This window comes from Corapipo altera, unplaced genomic scaffold, assembly GCF_003945725.1.
Source record: "Corapipo altera isolate COAL_440 unplaced genomic scaffold, ASM394572v1 24b, whole genome shotgun sequence".
Taxonomy (NCBI): Eukaryota; Metazoa; Chordata; class Aves; order Passeriformes; family Pipridae; genus Corapipo; species Corapipo altera.
In genome coordinates, this window is record NW_020884888.1 from 474,876 (window position 1) to 493,591 (window position 18,716).

Consider the following 18,716-nt stretch of genomic DNA (forward strand, 5'->3'; position numbering starts at 1 on the left):
CAAACAAGAACCCAGAGCCTGACAAAGCATTCATGAAAACTAAAAGTTACTTCCTGAGGGACAATGAAGGAAAAAAAAACCCTCCAAGGGTAAAATTTAGTCTAAAACTAACAATAAACTGATTATGTGTATAGGTATCAAACTACCTTAAAAGTCAGTGATTTATGTCAACAGGACATACAGGAAATCACAGCACCACCCACCTCAATGAAACAGAATCTTAACCATAAATAAACAAACAAAACAAGAAACAACTCTGATTAACAGAGTAATAAAAATTTAAATGTTTTTGTATCTTGTCATGATTAAATGCAAGAGTCAGTATCCGCCTCAGTAGAAGATGAAACACAGCAGCAATTCTCCCCCTTATATACAGCAAAAACCAATGGTCAAGATCCCCACAGATTGTTTTACACCACAGTAATTGGAAAAGAAACAATCTTCCCGCCCCCACCCCCCCTCATTAAGGGCTACAAACACCACATGACTAAGATCAAAGAACACAGCATTCTCTAATGAAGAGAACTGATCTACTGCCACATTAAGAAAACAGCAGCTTCTTAAAATGTAGCTAAAAATATACAGAGCATTAACAAGACCATCTATTCGCATATCCATCACTTAACATCTATGACTCAACAAAGAGCTACAGATTTACAATTGCAAATTTTAAGATTTCTCACTGTATTCACCTCTGAGTCTCTTATATACGTACATAAACGGTCTAACCACATCACCAGCACGAGCTTAATAAAAAGCAAGGTAAGACTGTCACAATTATCGTCTTGGTTACACACTAGAGAACAACTTTATTACATTTAAGTTAATTTAGCCTTCTTATTTGCTACAAGACCATTCATTTCTGGGTTTGATTTTCTGCATATCTAGTATCCATTCAGCATGTTAAGAGTTATCAAACAGCATCAACCCAAACTACCTGTTCCTCAGAGAGCATTCAACGATATTTAAGGGATGAGTTACAAAAGCAATTTCATTTCTTGAATGAATCAATGTTTTATTATTGCTGAAAAAAAAATAAATTTCACAAATTCAGAAGTCTAAATGAGCAGGAAGTTTACAAACTAGTACTATATTATACTATGCTATTTAGGTACTAGAGTACCTAAATTAATTTCTAAAATTAGCTATTTAAAAGTAAATTGAGGGACAGCCTCAGAAGAAATTTCCTGGCTCTATAAAGAACGTCAGCCACTGAAGTTGTAGCTGTACCAGAAGGTACAAACATGCCAAACAGCAAATACAAATGAGGTTTACACTGCATATTGATAGATGAAACAATTCAGAGTAGCATCTTATTTATTTGACCCATAATCTAACTCTGCCAAGTAACAACCCCTATTGCCTTATAATCAAAGACTTAACCTAGAACTCATTAAATCATACACCAGGTAACTTCTTGATCAAGTATACTATCATGTTAAATGCAAGCTTCTTCTGAAATGATCCACATAATTTCAGGGATAAAAAACAGAAAACTTTGGGGACAGATTTTTTCAGATATTTTATACAATGTTTTCTACATTCTTAATATTCTACAGTTTTCACCAGTGAGAATACTGCTTTTATTGGCAGGCCAACTTTTAGACTATTGACTTTTTTTTTATTTATTTTTAAATGTAGGTCCCTTTTTAACTCGACTTTCTACAGTTCTTCCTGTCTGAAAGTTCAAAAGACCTCTAAGAGCCAAACTTAGACAAGAATGCTGTATGCAGCAGTTCAAGCACATATAAATCTAAAGCTTCAGTCCCTTTGTTTACTTGGCCACAGATTCCCTGGGCTTAGTCTTGACATATTTCACTTTAATTATTTATAGCATTTTCATTAATGAAACTTAGTTATGAAAATGAGGCTATGAAGAAAGCATTACTTATAAGAAGGGTATTAGCCACTCACAGGAGATCCCCCTAGTCCTATATTAAATTAGGCCTGAGGGGGGAAAGAAGAGTTAAAAAATTAATGAATTATTTTATTAGTCTAAAATACTTAATGGAAGTGTTATTGTCTTCACCAAAATATTAAAAAAAATTGTTTTGTCTTTATTACTTTATCTTGGCCAATGCGCTGCAATTTATAGCTTTGGAAGTGGAAATAAAGTATTCCTAGATTTTAATTATTTTAATTCATACACATTTAATACCCACAAAATTTCAAGTCTGATCTTCCACAGAAAAAATTCCACTGGGAGTAAGGGTGTTCAACCAGCCTGAGCTTGCTTTACACAGTCTACGGAGGTCTACCCTAGGCTTTGGTAAATCGACTGACACAAACATATATGAACAACTCATGATTCCCCCCTCGTATCATTTGAGTGTCACTTAAAAGTAATTCTTCTAGAGGGGCTCTTTGCAGAACAGCAAAGCCAGTTGTTCATTGGAAAGCAGCAAATAAAATTACAACTTTCAAAAAAAGCTTCAATTCAGAAGACTGAACATAACAATGAGAAAAAAAACACTTGTAAAAAAATCCTACAAATAGAAAATAACATTCTGGCTTAATAATTTTTACCTCAATATTAATTAGTAAACATCAAAGATGGCACAAGGGATGGAAGATGTCAACTGGTAAAATCAAATTACACCAATTACTCTTCCACTGCGAGTAGAATCTTGCCATAGCTATTTTTGTTTCTTTCTGGATGACTGTGATGATAAAAATAGTTGTATTTTGAAATAATTCCAACTTTGAAAGTATTCTGAAATAAGTCTCTTTCAGCACACATGGAATGCAGCCACCTCCAGCTACCCCCAGGCTACCAAAAGTGTTTCACCTCTCAGCAATTTCAGGTGGTAACCAGTAACCTTTCAGTGCTTTGGTCCAAGCTCACTCTGCAGTTCCACAGCACTAGTTTGTCACACAGAATCCATAGCGGAGTTACACCCAGCCTGCAGATTTCTCCCAGACTATCACAGCACAGAAATCCCCACTAGCAGAGAGGCAAGCCATAAGGAAATGCAAGTGAATGTAAACTGTAAATTAATATGCAGTCTTTAAAAATATTGTGTGTGTTTTAATGGCACTGCAGTCTATGCCAAATGCCATACAACTTCTTGGGGGTGGGGGTGTGATATTCTGTTGTAAGGGGCATATGAACCAGATTAAGTTTATTTTGTCGAATTAAGAATCAGCAGTTCATGTAAGAAGCAGCTGGCCAGTATCCATGAGACATTTTCCGCCCCTTTAAAATACACTAAGGCACTTATCTTCACTGTTTACATGCAAGTTTGGAATATAAAGCAACATGGAAGAGAAACATGAACAAAAACCTAAAAACAGGAGGGGTGGTGTGCTGCAAGTTTGCACCGCCAAATATTTTAGTTATAATACTTCTTCCTGCACCATTGCCTCACAGAGATTCTTTGCCTTGACCCATATGGGAATAAACACACACTTTTTTTTATTCCTAGTTCCCCTGAAAAGGAAAACAACCTTTCCTACATGCTTAAACCAAGAACTTGTCAAAATCTACACTAATTCAAACATTTAGGCATCCAAACTTCTCTAGTTTTTAAAACTAACTTGGATAGAGCTCTTGGTTTGAGAGAAAACACATTTGACCAAAGAGACTTGCTCTCCCCACAGAGCCCCAGAGTCTTTTCCAAGATCAGCCCTGGCTTCCCCAGTGAGGCTGTGGTAGCCTGGCCCTCCCAGCAGCTCAGCAGGTATGCTGGTGCATGGCTGCATCGTCCTCACAACTTGTGCAAGACCCTCACTTAGTCTTGACATGAAGTATGTGTAAAAGTACAGGGAAACAGCACTTTATGTAACGCAGGAGCACCCTGAATATCTATTACTCTTCTCTTCATGCCACCCTCACATTCTGAAAGAGGACTCGGTATGTGAGGACTGCCCACAGGGTGAGACAGACCCTCTTAAGGACCTTTTGTGCCTCTTGGAAAACAACTAATAAAAAGAGAAATTGAAAATAACACAGAAAAATCGGGGGGAAAAGAAGAAAAAAAATATGCAGAAGATACCACACTGGAAAAATAATTGCAAATTGATTTCTTACATACAAATATCCTGTGCACTGAAGACGGAGGAATACATACAAGAAAATTATTCCTGTTCCAACATACAGTAGACTATACTTTTTAAAATTTCTCTTCAATTAAACATGACTTTAAAAATCATATTGCATAAGCTGTGTAAGTAATAAAGAAGAACGTACACTCTGGGAAGCTACAGAAACCTATTCAAAAAGCACAGTGTACCTTTTAAAACAAACTGCTTTCAGGCTGGGTCCCATCTGAAACAAAAATGCACTGGAGAGATATCGCTCTTCTAATCTCCAAGAGATTTGAACATACACTGCAACCACTCCACCATGTTCCTCTGCAAAAATCAACAAGGATTTAAAAAAAAAAAAATGTGAGGCGTGACCTTGTGGAAAAATACCTTACTGAAATTTCTTTCAAATGATGAAATTATAGGATATAGCATGCAAATATCTAGGTGAATTTGAGGAAATTGTATATTTCAAGAACAACCCAGAGAGAGGACCTCTCCTGATTTGAGAAGGCTCAGGTTGCCCCAGAACCAAACAGGCTTTGCCATTCAGAGTAAAGAGACCAGAAGAGAGCTAAGTGCAGCAAGAGAAGGGACAAAGGACAGAGAACTGCCCCACCAGATTTCAAGCTCACTGAACCGCAGAGACCTTTCTCCCCTTCCATGTCTTCTCCCCAGGCTACAGACTCCATTCTCCACACACACCAGCCTCGCCCTGCCTGCATGCCCTCCTCCTCACTTTGTGAGGGGACATGGCTTCTTCTGGGCATCCAGATCCCATGGGGGTCATTAGTCCATCACCCTGACTAAAGGCTTGATCCCACCATCCTTATTTAGGCACCAGTCCTACTGAAATGCCTCTTCTAGACCATGTCACTAGACCATTTATGCCTTGAGCTGATAGCATCCTTCAGACTACACCACAGCACAGAAGAGAGAGCTTATCTCTTAAACAGTAAGCCTATAGCTGAATTTGTAGGCAATTCTGGCATTCCACAACCTATAAAGGTAAAGGCAGCATAACTCTGAACTGATTTTCTTAGAGTAATCCAAACTAACCCAGTAAAAACCTATCCAAAAATCCCAAGGCAGTTGTAGAAGACTGTCAAATTTTCAAACGCTTTCAGTTATTAAAAGCGGCAATCTTGACAACAGACCTCCTAAAGTCTGTTTAAGCCTGCCAAAACTGACACAAGACTGAAAAAGAAAAATAAAAAGTTCCTGGAAAAACAAACAAGAAATTTCTATTAGTCTATTTCCACTCAGGCTTTATAAAATCCTTCAGCAGCATTTTGCAATACTTTTTTGTTTCATTATTTTCTACCAGCCTTCCCCTGCAGCTGGTGAAGCTCTTCCCATTTGCAAAGTTTGCTGTCTGAACCGTGAGATATTGTTTTGAGCTTCTCCCAATACATCATATGTTTTTGTGTCTTTCTCCCTCCATGAGCTAATGACATTTTGCAGCAGGCTTCTGAGCATCAGCCAGGGCTGGGAAAGCAGAGTCAGGCCTTTCTCAACCGATGCCGCACCCTTAACAAGGGAGAGAATACACTGAAATAAAGGTAAAAACACTAATGCTGGAGAAGCTGGAGGCAGGCGTTTGCAGAGAGGTGATCGCTCTCAAAATAAAAATCAACAAAACCTCTGTAACCCAGATTTTTTTGTGGCTCCTCAAGAAACAGTTCAGGAGCAAGGCAGGGTGGGAGGGAGGGAGTTTGCTTTCACACTGCTATGGGATATGTTGAGAAACACAAAGCTGTCACCCACTCAGTACATATTTTGTGTTTTAGTATACTGTGCGTGTTTGTCTTCTGAGAGACAAAGAAACGTACTTTACTAGTTACACTGTAGTATTCTAAGCAATGAATTGAAATGTATCATTAACATCCAGGACAAGCTTTATCTTGCTACCAAAACAAAGGGACTATTCTTTGAACAAATTGAGGGGGAAAATCCCATAATGACAATGAAGAGTTCCTCTCCCTAAAAACTGTGCTACACAAGAGTAACAATTACAGGCTTATATTCTACAGACTGAGGTTGCGAATGGCTGCATGAAGCAACGCATTCACTATTGGGAGAGTAAGTACCATTGATGACAAGGCCTTGGGGCTTCTGCTGTTCACAGACCAATCAATAATCCATTATGAACAAACTACATTTCCCCTCTAATATGAAGAAATGAATAAAAGAGAACCAGTAACACTAGTACTTTCATGGAAAAAAAAAAAACAAACAATGCAGAAATCACAAAATGCCATCACAAGACTTAAAACTAGACAGAACTACCCACAATAATCCTTTATTTTACAGCAGTTGCTGGAGACCACTACATTATATTCAAAAAAAAAAAAGTTTATTTTAAAGGCAAGATTTTTTCAAGGCTACTTATTCTGGCTGCAGGACAAAACAAAAAGCAAAAAGCAACATTAATCTTTCAAGGCAAGGAGGAGAAAATGAACTAACTTCACCCAAACATCTACCAGCTTGCTTCAAACTATTTTCTAATGCAACATAAAAAAAAACTTCTAATTAGAAATAACTGTCCAAATGTGACTGGTCAACCATAACAAGACTTTATTGCAGCAGCTGCATTACCATCCAGACATGAGGCCCTGAAACTGTTGTTCTCCCATTGTCATTGTCACATGTTACAATACAATTAAGAGAGGATCCATTTAAGCAGCACAACCATAGCAAAGCTCAGCATCCTCAGTCCAGTTCCTACCCAGACCTCTCAACACAGCACCAGAAGGCAATAGAGGAGAAAAGTTCACCTGAAAAATTACAGATAAAGTCCCTAAATTAAAAAAAAAAAAAAAAAAAAAAAAGTTAGATTTTTTTTTTTTTGTATGGGTAACTATAAATTAGACCCAAAGGAAACACTGAGACCGATATTACTAATGCATAAGGCAGTCTATGTCCCTTTTCTGAAATGTAAAGACTAGTAGTTAAAGTTGACCTTGCGGGGTGGGGGGCTAGCAGGAATGAATGCACAATGTGATTATTGATCAGCCCTAGAAAAGCCAAGAACTGCACTAGTGCAGATGTGATTTTTCTTTTCCTAGGGTAATTAATGATATATATTGGCAAGTCGAAAGCTCTTATTTTGACACACTGTAGCAGTATCATTAATTCTGAAAATAAGCTTCATCTTAGGTTCAAAAAAAAAAAAACCCAAACACTTAAAATAAAAAAAAAATTTATAAACAAATAAAATAAAAAAAACCCCAAACAATCAAAAACCAAAAACCCACCACCAAAAAAAAAATGCCTCCATTTTTCTTCATGTAACAGTAATCTTTTCCTATTTGGCCACACCCACCATGGGAGTTACTTTAGTGGCTTACTATTCCCCAAGACTAAGAATTAAAAATTGAAGAAACGCTTACAGTTCTGATAGTTTCAAATCAAACACTAAGTCAGTTACAAGCAAAGTCACCTCAATACTGTGTATTACCTCCTTATTCAAATCGATGGCATTGATGCTGTCTATTCATGCATGTCTATGGAGATGCATATATATATGGGCAGCACAGTATTTTCCCAGCACCCAATAGTGCTTTTATATTTAATGATCTTGTTAGGGTTTCCACTGCAGACCGATTTACACGGAGTTGTAACACGGCCATTTTAAATCTTCATTGTGGGGGCTGATTTCAAACTGCATGGGCAGGGTATTTTCCTCCCAGTATGCTCTGTTATGGGCTCAGTTTGTATCTTAAAACGGTAACATGCAGGAGTGCAGTACATCGCACACCCAGATACATACCCCTTCTTGCTGCCTCTTTCATCTGTCCCATCAATGCAACCTACACACAAACCACATCCCTAGCTGCCATAAGTGCACACAGTGCCATGAAATCAATTTGTATCAATTCAGAAGCTGTACCACTAGCTAAAACTGGAATGCCTTTGTGCTGTGTAAATCAAGACCTGAATGCAAGAAAAACATAAGCATAATTAAAAGTAAACATTTTGAATTGTTGATTTCCTACCCCAGCAAAAGTTACATAGCAGCCTTGTCCTAAGTACCCAAATTCCACTCTGTCACAACTAACAATTACACCATTAAGGAACAAACTTCAGTGCTTTAGTAGATTCATACAGCGCTGTAACAACTTGTCCATGGTAGACCTCAAATGCAAAAAGCTGTATGTTTAATACCAAGCAAGTGTACTAGCTACAGCTATGTGTCTGCCAGGTCAATGGAAGGTAAATATTATTTCTATGGGACACTGCTACAAAATAAGTTGTGTGGAGAATTAAGAAATTCAAGGTAATAAATTAATTTCACTCATACGTAATATATCCTACTGCTTAATTGCTACAGTAAAATCATTACCTTATAAATGTAAGTGTTGCCAAGCGTTAACCTGTTAACAGACTTAGAATTACAGCACTGTGCTTTGATTAACTACTAATGTCTTACTGTAACAAAAAGTTATTTAAGAAGTAACACCAGCAAGTTGTTTTCTTACTTTTTACCCCTCCACAATACTATAAAGGAATTCTAAAGCAGTGAGACAAGAGTAAAAAGATTGCATTTAAAAAAAAAAGGGGGAGGGTGAGGGAGGAGTGGGACAGAGGTAGAAAGAGCATAGGGAAAATGTAGAGGAACTGTGCCCTGTAATACAGGAAGGTATAATCACATGAAATAAGCCATAAAAGCATTCTATTAAACATTACCTTCTGAGATAGCACTGCTTAACAGCGAGAAGCAACACAAAACTCACAAAACACACACCACCAAAACCTCATTTGCAGATGTTGGGGTCCTTTTTTTTGTGTGTGTATATATAGGTATAGAGAGAGATATAGCTGTCAAAATATAACTGTAAGCTGTTATAAAGCAGAAAACAGCATGGACGAGCTCTATTTTAGGAAGCTTTCTTAAATGTCTAAGAACTTAAGCAGGTAATTCATTAAGACTTTCAATCACACTTTTTCCACTCTCTGCAACATTTTTGAATGTCGAGTACGCAGACTATGCCCAGGCCCAAGCGAAGACACTGCATTTCAGAAATCCCAAACCGGCCAAGCTGAAGCTCAGTCTACACCACCTGAGACTCAGGAGCTGCTGCGTTGCTTAAACTGCACACAGCTTTGGCTCTGTGACACCAGTCCCAAACTGGCAGAGGACACTGCTCAAGCCAGTGGATAGCCAGTGTCTCAGAAATACCTTCATTTCATTTTCTTTACACTAAGGTACACAGTACCTCTCAAGATTGATTCATCCACAAGCATAACTTGTGATGATGAGCACTTAATAAAACACCAGACTGCTAGTAGTTTAAAAGGATCACAAGTTCCTAAATTCATCAGCAATTTTAAAGATGAGATGATGTCAGCTGTTGCTTCATTACTTCAACAATTCATTTTGGAGTTTTCTGTAGATGTGATCATTAGAAGCTATTTCCAGTACAAAACCAGCTTTGAAATATATTGAATTGTGTACTGGCCTGTCACTGTCAGCATAGAAAAGCAAGCAGATATAGCCAGTACAATAAAAGTGACATAACCATAAAGCATGAGTCGACTTGCACACTAAAGTAACTACTTTTCTCCTCTTTATTTATCTACTTTTTTAAACACAAAGGGAAGAAAGCAATAGCCTTGTATATCAAATGAATACAAAGCACAAGACGACTTTTTCTGGATTTCAAAGCTTCCAGTCAGAAGAAAAGAAACTAAACTTAAAATCAAATCTTTCAGCTGTCAGTTGGTCTGACTTATTTTGGTATGAAGTGCCGAACTATCTCTGCGGAACGTCACTGCAATGTATCATCCAAAGACACAAACATTCCATCCAGTCCTTATAAATAAAATTTCAAGGCACATTTTACCAATCCTGTTAACCTTGCTCTCACTGTGACACAATGGAAAGCGTGTTTCAGAATTTCGCAGGTCAGGACATTGTGGAATCACAAGATAAACCCTGATAACTCTGTTCTGAACTACACTGAACACGTACTTCCCCTCTCCTTGCCATTTAATCAAAGACTATGAGTCTTTAGGCCCCTCCCTCACCTACAGTGTATATTTTCCCAGAACTCCAAAGACAGAAATTTACAGAAGTGCAGAAAATTATTCTGTTGTTACATCCTCTGTGAAAAAGAAAGGCCTGGATAGACATCTATCCCCAAAACCATTCATGAGCTCATTGCTAGCTTTGGGAACAGGAAGGTAGAATTAAGAGCAGAAAAAAAGCAAAGGAACAAAACCCACCCCTACTCAGACACTCTTGATAACAGCATCAGCACACAAATGCTGAGCAACTACTTCAAAACAAAACAAAACCTCTGAAACTATCACTCACAGGATAGTGTCTTAGAACAGCTGGGACCGATTCATCACTGGATGGGTGTAGCCCAAAACTGTGTATTCTATAGCCTTCCATGCCATTTCCCAGAAACTGTTGTCAGTAGAGGCCTGCGAGGTAGGGGGATGTTCCTGTCCTCATGCCCTTTTTTGGAATTCCCCACCCTGAGGAAAGGACTGAGCATCCTTTTATGGAATTCCCCGCTCTGGGGGAGGAACTGAACATTCCTGCCTGAGCTGGAGAATACATAAACCTGGAGTTTCGGAACCTTTCCACCACTCGTGGGATCCAGAGGAGGACTGCAGCTCACCGCTCTCAGCCAGACTGAGACCACCACCCTCGGCTGGACTGCAAATCACCACTTTTGGCCGTACTGCAGCAGCTCTCCCACCAGCAGGTTTTTCCCCTCTCCCTTTGCTTTGGACTCAGGGGGGGCCCAGGGAGCACCGCTTTGTTTGTGCCCCCGGGTGCTGAGTTGTACATTTGGGCTTTGTGGGTTAGGGTCTGTTGCTTGTCTGTGTGGTCGTACTTATTGTATTATTTTATTAAATTGTTTTTCTGACTTGTAATCTCTCTTTTGAGTTGGTTTGGTTTCCCCTGCTGGTTAACTTTTAAACCAGCACATATAGCAAGCAGGCAAGTCTGCAAGAAGAAAGAAGAAAGGTCTGTTGCACAGGCTGTTGCCAGTTTATTTATTTTTCCATACAACTACAACTTGCAAGACAAATCTATCAACTGGTAGGAAAAACATGAATTACATACACCAAGAACACAAATCTGTTTGCATCACAAAATACTATAGTTAAACTTTACTACTCCTTTCAAAGAAATGAGTCTATGTACCACATGTACACACCAAGACCCACCCTCTCCTCTCACACTCTTCACAAGAGAACTCAACACACCCTCATTACTCTCCACATGTCACTTCACTTCCACCGCAGCCCATGTCCCTGTGCATCCCACTTGCACACACACCACTTCAGTGGCACTGACCTCCTTACTGCTACTCTCCTACCTGGCTCCACCCCAGCTCCGTTACCACCATGCCTCCAAGCCCCAGCTATCCACACACACTGCCTGCCTGTCAGATCCCTTCTGGATCACCTGCAGCCAGCTGCCAGGCGCACAATCCCTTCCCCAGCCACTGCTATTCCACAGATGCAGTTTAAAGGCCACTTCTTTTCCCCACTCTTCCCTTTCTGTCCGCCTGCTCTTCAGACCTGCTTTCTCAGTTCTCCCCAACACTTCTGCTTCTTCCATAAGCACATTCGTCTTTCCTCTCTCCCAAACCTGTTTGGGCCCTTCATGACTAATTCTTCCATTTGGGCCCTCCCTCATTAGCATGGTTTCAGTCCCTGCTCACTGGCTCCTTGCTTGCCAGGACATTTCAGCACAATCTCAACTGCCTCCTCCTTCCCCTTTCTGTCCTCCTCCCTAGAAGATGCCCACTCTTCAGGCTTTTATATCGTTAGTTACAACAGAGGCATTTGCAGCCACCAAGCTTGGAACTTGTTTCCCTCTGTCTATTCAATAACTGCCACTCTCCTAAAAATCAAAGGATGTCAACACCTGTGTCAAACGCCTCACGTGTTCAAGCGCCATTTTCTTCGTCAAGGACCCACACAGTTCCACCCTCTGCTCACCTCTTTTGTGTGGGCAGTGATTCACTCTCCCTAAGACATCTTTTATATCGGTTTCCCACTTTCCACCTTGCCTTCTGACACTGCATTTAGAACTGTTTTTTCATTGTATTTCGTTATATTTCATTATATTTTTCATTCACTCTTAAAAGCATATTTTCCACAAGTGACTCAAAATTATTTTCCAAAATTAAATCCATCACTCAGTTTTGTTGGGTTTTTCCCCCTAATGCATAATATGTGTACTATGTATTGCTATGTTCTAATTGGTATGTATATTCCTCAAGGCAGGGACTTGGGATCCTTTATACGTACTCTTTTATTTACTTTTATACAGTGCCAAATGTTCCAACTTCAAATAATTTCTAAGAGCAAATTATCATTATAAAGTCAAGATTCACCTTTTCAAAGAGTCAAAGTCCCTCTTTTCATCAGAGACACAGAGAGAAGTTGAGAAATAGCTTCTTTCCCATAAGATCTAAAAGTAAACTAATCCCCTCTTCTGCCTAGCCAGAGTTCATCTCTTGGTTAACCAAAAGGACCATCAAATAGTAAAGAAGTTAAGAAGGCATAAATCACACAAAACTAACCTCTAGCCTCTCTGAAACCCAGATTTTCACCCAATGTTATGCATTTACAGGATATTAATAACAACAAGAAGCATAATGACAAATAAAATTCAACTGCCACATTTCTCTCCATTTCTTCACAAGCAATTAGAAAAACTGTGGGTTATGCAGAACATCAAATTAAGATCCTTAATAGTGAGGTACTCTTCTTACAGGGGTTAGTCTCTTTCTACACCTGGGACTGTAAGTATGATTTGAAAGCTTTCCAAACTCACTTTCCTCCAGAACATGCATACTGCTTTATATCACACATTCTACCATTCTGCAAATAGAAATCTACTCCTTTACCCCTCAGGGTAATGCTGAAGCAAGTGGATTTTCCAACAGAGAAGCACAACATAACTGTGACTCTTTAACTCCAAGAGCAGAATTTGAGCCACACCGCTAAATCCTTAAACCTGTTACACAACAAATAAGCATGGATTACAGCGTGGCTGGTTCATTATGGGATGTTTTGTGATGCTATTCCTAACACACAAACACTATTTGTCTTGGCCACACACATAAAGACCATTCTCCTATTTTTTGTTACACATCTTTATCATCGCTTTCACTTCTCTGCATCTCACACATTTATTACTCACCTACTCCCTATTTAATATACTTTTACATTTTAGACAGTGCTAAATAATCATGATAGAACACCACAGTATTATACTTCCTCTGTATATAAACAACAGCTCGCACTACAGTTACTTGACACTTCTTACTACCAAAACAAACCAATTATATCTATATATTATCTTTAGTACTCCATGGCTACTCCACTTGCAGCACTAAACAGAGAACATATAAACAAAAAGAAGCAATCTATGCTGGGAGGTTTATGTTTCAGTAGAAATATCAAGTAAAAGTTATAGAAAATGTCTGACTAAAAGCACATTTTTAGGCAAGTGTAATCTAATTTTGTCAGGTTTACAATAGTCAGCTACAACGTTTGCTAATACTTTAGAGGATTTGGGATTTTTTTTTTTTTAAACAGGTTTAGATAAGCACACTTGTATTTACTTCCTTAGGTAATGGGTACATTTATCAAAACCACTGTTTATAATCTGAAGAGAAGATTTTCTCACAAGAAAAAACTTGCCATACATACATATATTAAAAAAAAAAAAAAACCAGCCTCACAACCTGACTAGCAGTAAAAAACACAGTCTTGGAGGAAAAACACACATAGAGTTATTACTACGGGGTATAGGGTCAAAAGTACACCACCTTATCTATAATCAAGCATTTTCTAAACATAAGGAAACTTGTTTCATTAAACCCTTGTATCAGGCTTGTAATCAAGCAGGACAATTCCTCATTCTGTTACACTTCTTTACTGACAAGCTTTCAAGTGTCTCCCACGTGTGATTGAGTCAATTAACAAGTCAAGGTGTTAATTAAAAACAATATCAAAACCAAGTTTGCATAAAACTTGCACAGAAAGCACAATAAAACTTATTATTTTAGTACTGCCAACCCAGAACACTAAAATATCATGATACATCCATAAACTTCAGAGAGGTTTTTGAACATAGCTGTGGATTTTCTTATTTGTCTTTTGAGCTTTTACAGTCATATCTCAAGCTTCTTCCAACGACAACAAAATCAAGGAAATTTCTGTTTTCTAAGGCTTACATCTTCTGTTTTGCACTGGACTGCAGAAAAAGAGGCTTTGAGAAATGATCCCTATGGTCTTCACTGACGAAATTGTGAAATGGGAACATCATAACTGAAGAAAACAGATGTGGTATCTGGTACCTTTGCTCTGCTGCTTCACTCAGAAAATACTCCTCAGAAGGCTACAATAGCTTACCTGTAAAAATACAATAGAGGGGGACAGAAAAATCCCTCCACATATGCATTCAGTGGATGGCCAGTCAGATTTAGAGACCACACACAGTCTCCGCTCACTCCACCGGCATTTACAGGTAATCAAAAAATTAGGCAAAAGAAAGAAAACTATTTTATTTTGTTTGGAAAAAAGTAATATTTTATTCAGGTATATAACACTTGAGATCTAGGTTCATAAGCATTTTCTGTAATGTTTTTGACCAAATGTAACAAAATTAAGAACACTAGAGATAAAATACAGTGTTAAAAAAATGTTAATTTGTTGAGTCTATATAAAAATCTCGATACCCACTGATAGACATCCAATGCCATATACTTCTTGGGCCAGCTACTTCTCTCCTGCAGGACTCAGTTCTTAGCTAAATCTGGCAGGTGCCTTCTGGTGCGAATGTGGCACAAATATTACAAAACCTTTGAATGGCATTAAAATACCTTGATCTTCTGCCAGAATGTTTCTACTATAACCCTGCATATAGGTAGAATAAATGGTGACACCACCATTGTAAGACAAGACAGCTCTGAGGGAGCAGACAAAACTCATTGTGTCTCACTAGACAGACTGTGTCTGTCTTCAGTACAGCTAAAGGTGGCTGCAGCATCTGCTAACACCAAAACCAGTAAGAGGAAAAGATTAGGTTGTTTCAACACAAACTATTACATATCCTGTAAGTCAACAAACCAGCCCTCTGAGACACAGTAATAATGCTGAAAAACAAGGCCTAGAATAGCATCTGTTTCACCACTTATTCTCTAGCATATTATCAGCTTGCAACTTGTGAAGACAACATTCCTCCATATGCTTCAGACAACAAACTGAAGGTCCAAAGTGTGGTCTCACCCTGCTACCTAGATGCTTCCTCATGCTGCCTTCTAGATGACTGGACCAACAACAGAGGCTGATCAAGACTCTGAAGTGGTGTTTTGCCACCATGGGGCCCCATCATCGGTCAACACGGTATCTCTTGCACGAGAGAACTGTTCTTTGGTTACCCTGTTATGGCAGTTTGATACAGCTCATTTAATCAGCAAGCTTCTCTCATCTCAGGGCTTAACAGAAAGACTGCCAGCTTACAAGAAGTTTAGAACACAAGGCTTTGCTTACAAATTGTGAGTCAAATTCTGAGTCGGGCAGGTGTCCTTCCTGACCTACCGCAACGAATCACTGCAGAATCACTGCACACATACAGCCACACAAGAAGGGAGACACCAGCCCTTCGGTTTTTGTTAAGTGCAAGGCTGACATTTATCTTTCTCACACATTTGGAATTCCCAAATCTTCGTTCGCAAAGCCCAGCCATGACGTGACATTCAGAATTATTTCCTTTTGCACCAGAATTCTTTTTAAACCCTGCCTGAGCCTACAAGGTGCAGATCAACTGGAAACCAAGGCACCCAAAATTTCAAGCAAATTCCCAATTCACCTAGCACCTCACCACCATCTAACGCATTCAAATTAGGATCAATATTTGCAAATGGACAAACTCCTGAATGAAAAGCCACTGCAGGGCTAAGAAACCAAAAAGATACAGATGACCTCTAGCTTAGTCACTGAGCTGCAAACTGACGAAACTGGGAGAGTCCCCCAGCAGAGGTTACCACCAAAGGCTTACCCCACTTCTCATGCTCCTTCCCCAAGCGCAGCTGCCACCAAGCACCGTCAGAGGTAAGATACAGGATGGAGTACATGAACCTTCAGCCTGATCCAGTTCAGACCCTCTTATGTTTCCATGACTATTAATAACAAATCTCAAGCCAACTCCTACAGTACAAGAAAAAGGTGAAGGCCTCCCTGCATTCAGATCTTACAGCTCAGCCACCTCCCGCTGAAGGGTGGGGAATTGCTTTTACATGGCCACAGAATTTCAGAGCAAGTCTTATCTTTCACGGCAAGTTGCAAAAGAGCTGGTGCTGCAGCCACCCAGCACACAGCCACCATCTCCGGCAGAGCGGTAGGAACATGCCTTGCCAAGGTAAAGATGACTCCCTTCCCTGCCTTTTTATGAACATATGTGAGAGGTCAACAGTCTCCAAAAAAGCTGACAACACAACTTTCAAGTTGGGAATAGTGCTGATTCCTTAAAACATTAAAAAAAAAAAAAAAAAAGCTCTAAAAACACACACTCTGCTATCTGCTCAGTTTCTCTGTCACAACTTCCCACTGCATAGGCTGTCAGGAACACAGACATCTTCCTTACTACAAACCAGATACTGCCATGGCTGCCTATAAGAGGCTTCAGAGACACGCTCCTTGCAACTCCATCGAACTCAAGTGACAAACTCACACCAGTTATCTTGCAGCCAAAGGGAAGGAACAAAAATCAAGTTAAAAAACTTAGCTAATGACAGGGATTTTTTCTTTTGATCTTAGGCAATGACATATAAAAAGATGTCAGTAATATTTAAAGACCATTCAGTACACATATTTCTTGAGTGAACGGCATGCTACTATGAAGAGTGGACGTTATCAGTGTACTTGCACATACAGCAGACTTCACAGCTTCCACTGTAAAACCAATAGTTTCTCTGTTTGAAACAATCAAGCTCATCTGTAGAGATTTTGCGGCTAACAAGCATTTGATTTCACTTTCCAGCAACAATACAGCCATCATATTACAAACGCCATCAAATGAAATTTTAATTATTTTCTAAGAGTCACTTGGTAGCTGTTAATGAAGGCAAACTGTTCGGGAAATCCTGCCAAAAGAAAGTAATGACCAGAAGTGTACCAGTGCAGCAAGGTCTAACTTAAATGAATAACAACTTTAAATCATTAAAAAGAATTGGACTCATTTATTATCAACATTCATCCCAACAGTTATTTTAAAGCATTTCTCCTAACCCAGAATCTATATAAGCCCTTGAAAAAAGTAGTTCAGAAATCATGAAATATACATAAGTATCTAAATGAGAGAAATAGCTATAGTATTATAGGCTTTCCCATTTAAATCTCAAATTGTTTTCAGTAACTTCTATTAACCTCTCTTTACAGCTTTTTCAGAGTTCATAATGCTTCCTGCAGCCTAAAATAAAATAAACTGCAGAGATGTCAGAAAGCTATAGATGCGCACTTTAATTACCCTACATTAATAGCGTTTGTCATCTGCATCAACATTCTAAACCAAAACAACACATGCAGATCCAGAGATGCATTTGCAATAGTTCGCACCCTTGGCCACCACACCTGTGCAGTAGCAGCTAATTACAGGGGTGAGCTATGCCAAAACAGAGCTCATGCTTGTATTGCAAAAAAAGAGCAATTCATAGTCCATCTTAGAGAAAAGGTGCACATTTTGTACTGATATTATTAGATTGGTATTTTTCACAGAGCTGAAGTGAACTATGTTTCTGTATACATCAAATAACGGGAGAGCGCAACTGAACCACCACTTTGTATCACTTTACATTTCCTTATAAGGGATCTGCAACTGAAAAATATTTAAACTACCCTGATAACCCTTTGACATAAACATACTGATCTCCAAGGCAAAAAAACACAGCATATCTTTAGCACGGCACAGAAATACTGAATTTAAGTGCTATTTCATTTGTAACTGCTTCTTTATTAGAAGAATGCTTATTGCTTCACTGGTTCATATTTCCATGTCTCTAGTCTATTTAGCAAATAAGTGAAACAACATCTATGCATTTTTATTAAATTATCTCCACATTATTGCTCTTGATCTCCACTGGTGAAAGCTCTAAAGGAAGAAATGCAGTTGCCGAGCACTGGAGGCACTCCTCATTTAAAGTACTTAAGAACAAAGGGTGAAGTCGAAAGTTGGTCTCGTTCATTCAGCACAGTAAGATCTTTCCAGGGAGAGTCTCCATAACGATCAAAAATCAATCATCAAATGTGTGCAAAACCACAGTTCTTCATCCATCAATTCTAGCACTCAGAGCACTCCTGCTAGTGTTATAATTCTTTTTATTTATAAATATTGGAATCACTTCTCTAAAGAAACACAACCAACAACTGAAAAACTACATGGAAGGTTTTAATTATTCTCTTAGTGTCTTGCCATGAAGTTTTTTCTAACATTTCTCCAGCTGGCCAAGAAAAGCAAGTATGTGTCAAGGTCAGAGAGAAATAGCTGGTTCTTGCTTCATCTGAATTCCAGTTCTGGGCAACAAAAAAATCCAGCAATTTAAACAGGAAACTGGCTTGACAGTTCTGAATTCATCTTTTCCATGAATGGAGAAGCAACATGCAGCAAGTCTGTCTGCTTCTGCTTGTTACATCACTGACGGGAGGAAAAA

The 18,716-nt window shown here is 38.9% G+C and overlaps 1 protein-coding gene across 1 annotated transcript in view; it reads right to left on the reverse strand.

Moving 5' to 3' along the window:
• Positions 1 to 18,716, reverse strand: part of LOC113947365 (zinc finger protein 516-like) — a 42,297-nt gene that overhangs the window by 2,696 nt on the left and 20,885 nt on the right. The gene's annotated exons all lie outside the window — the stretch shown is intronic.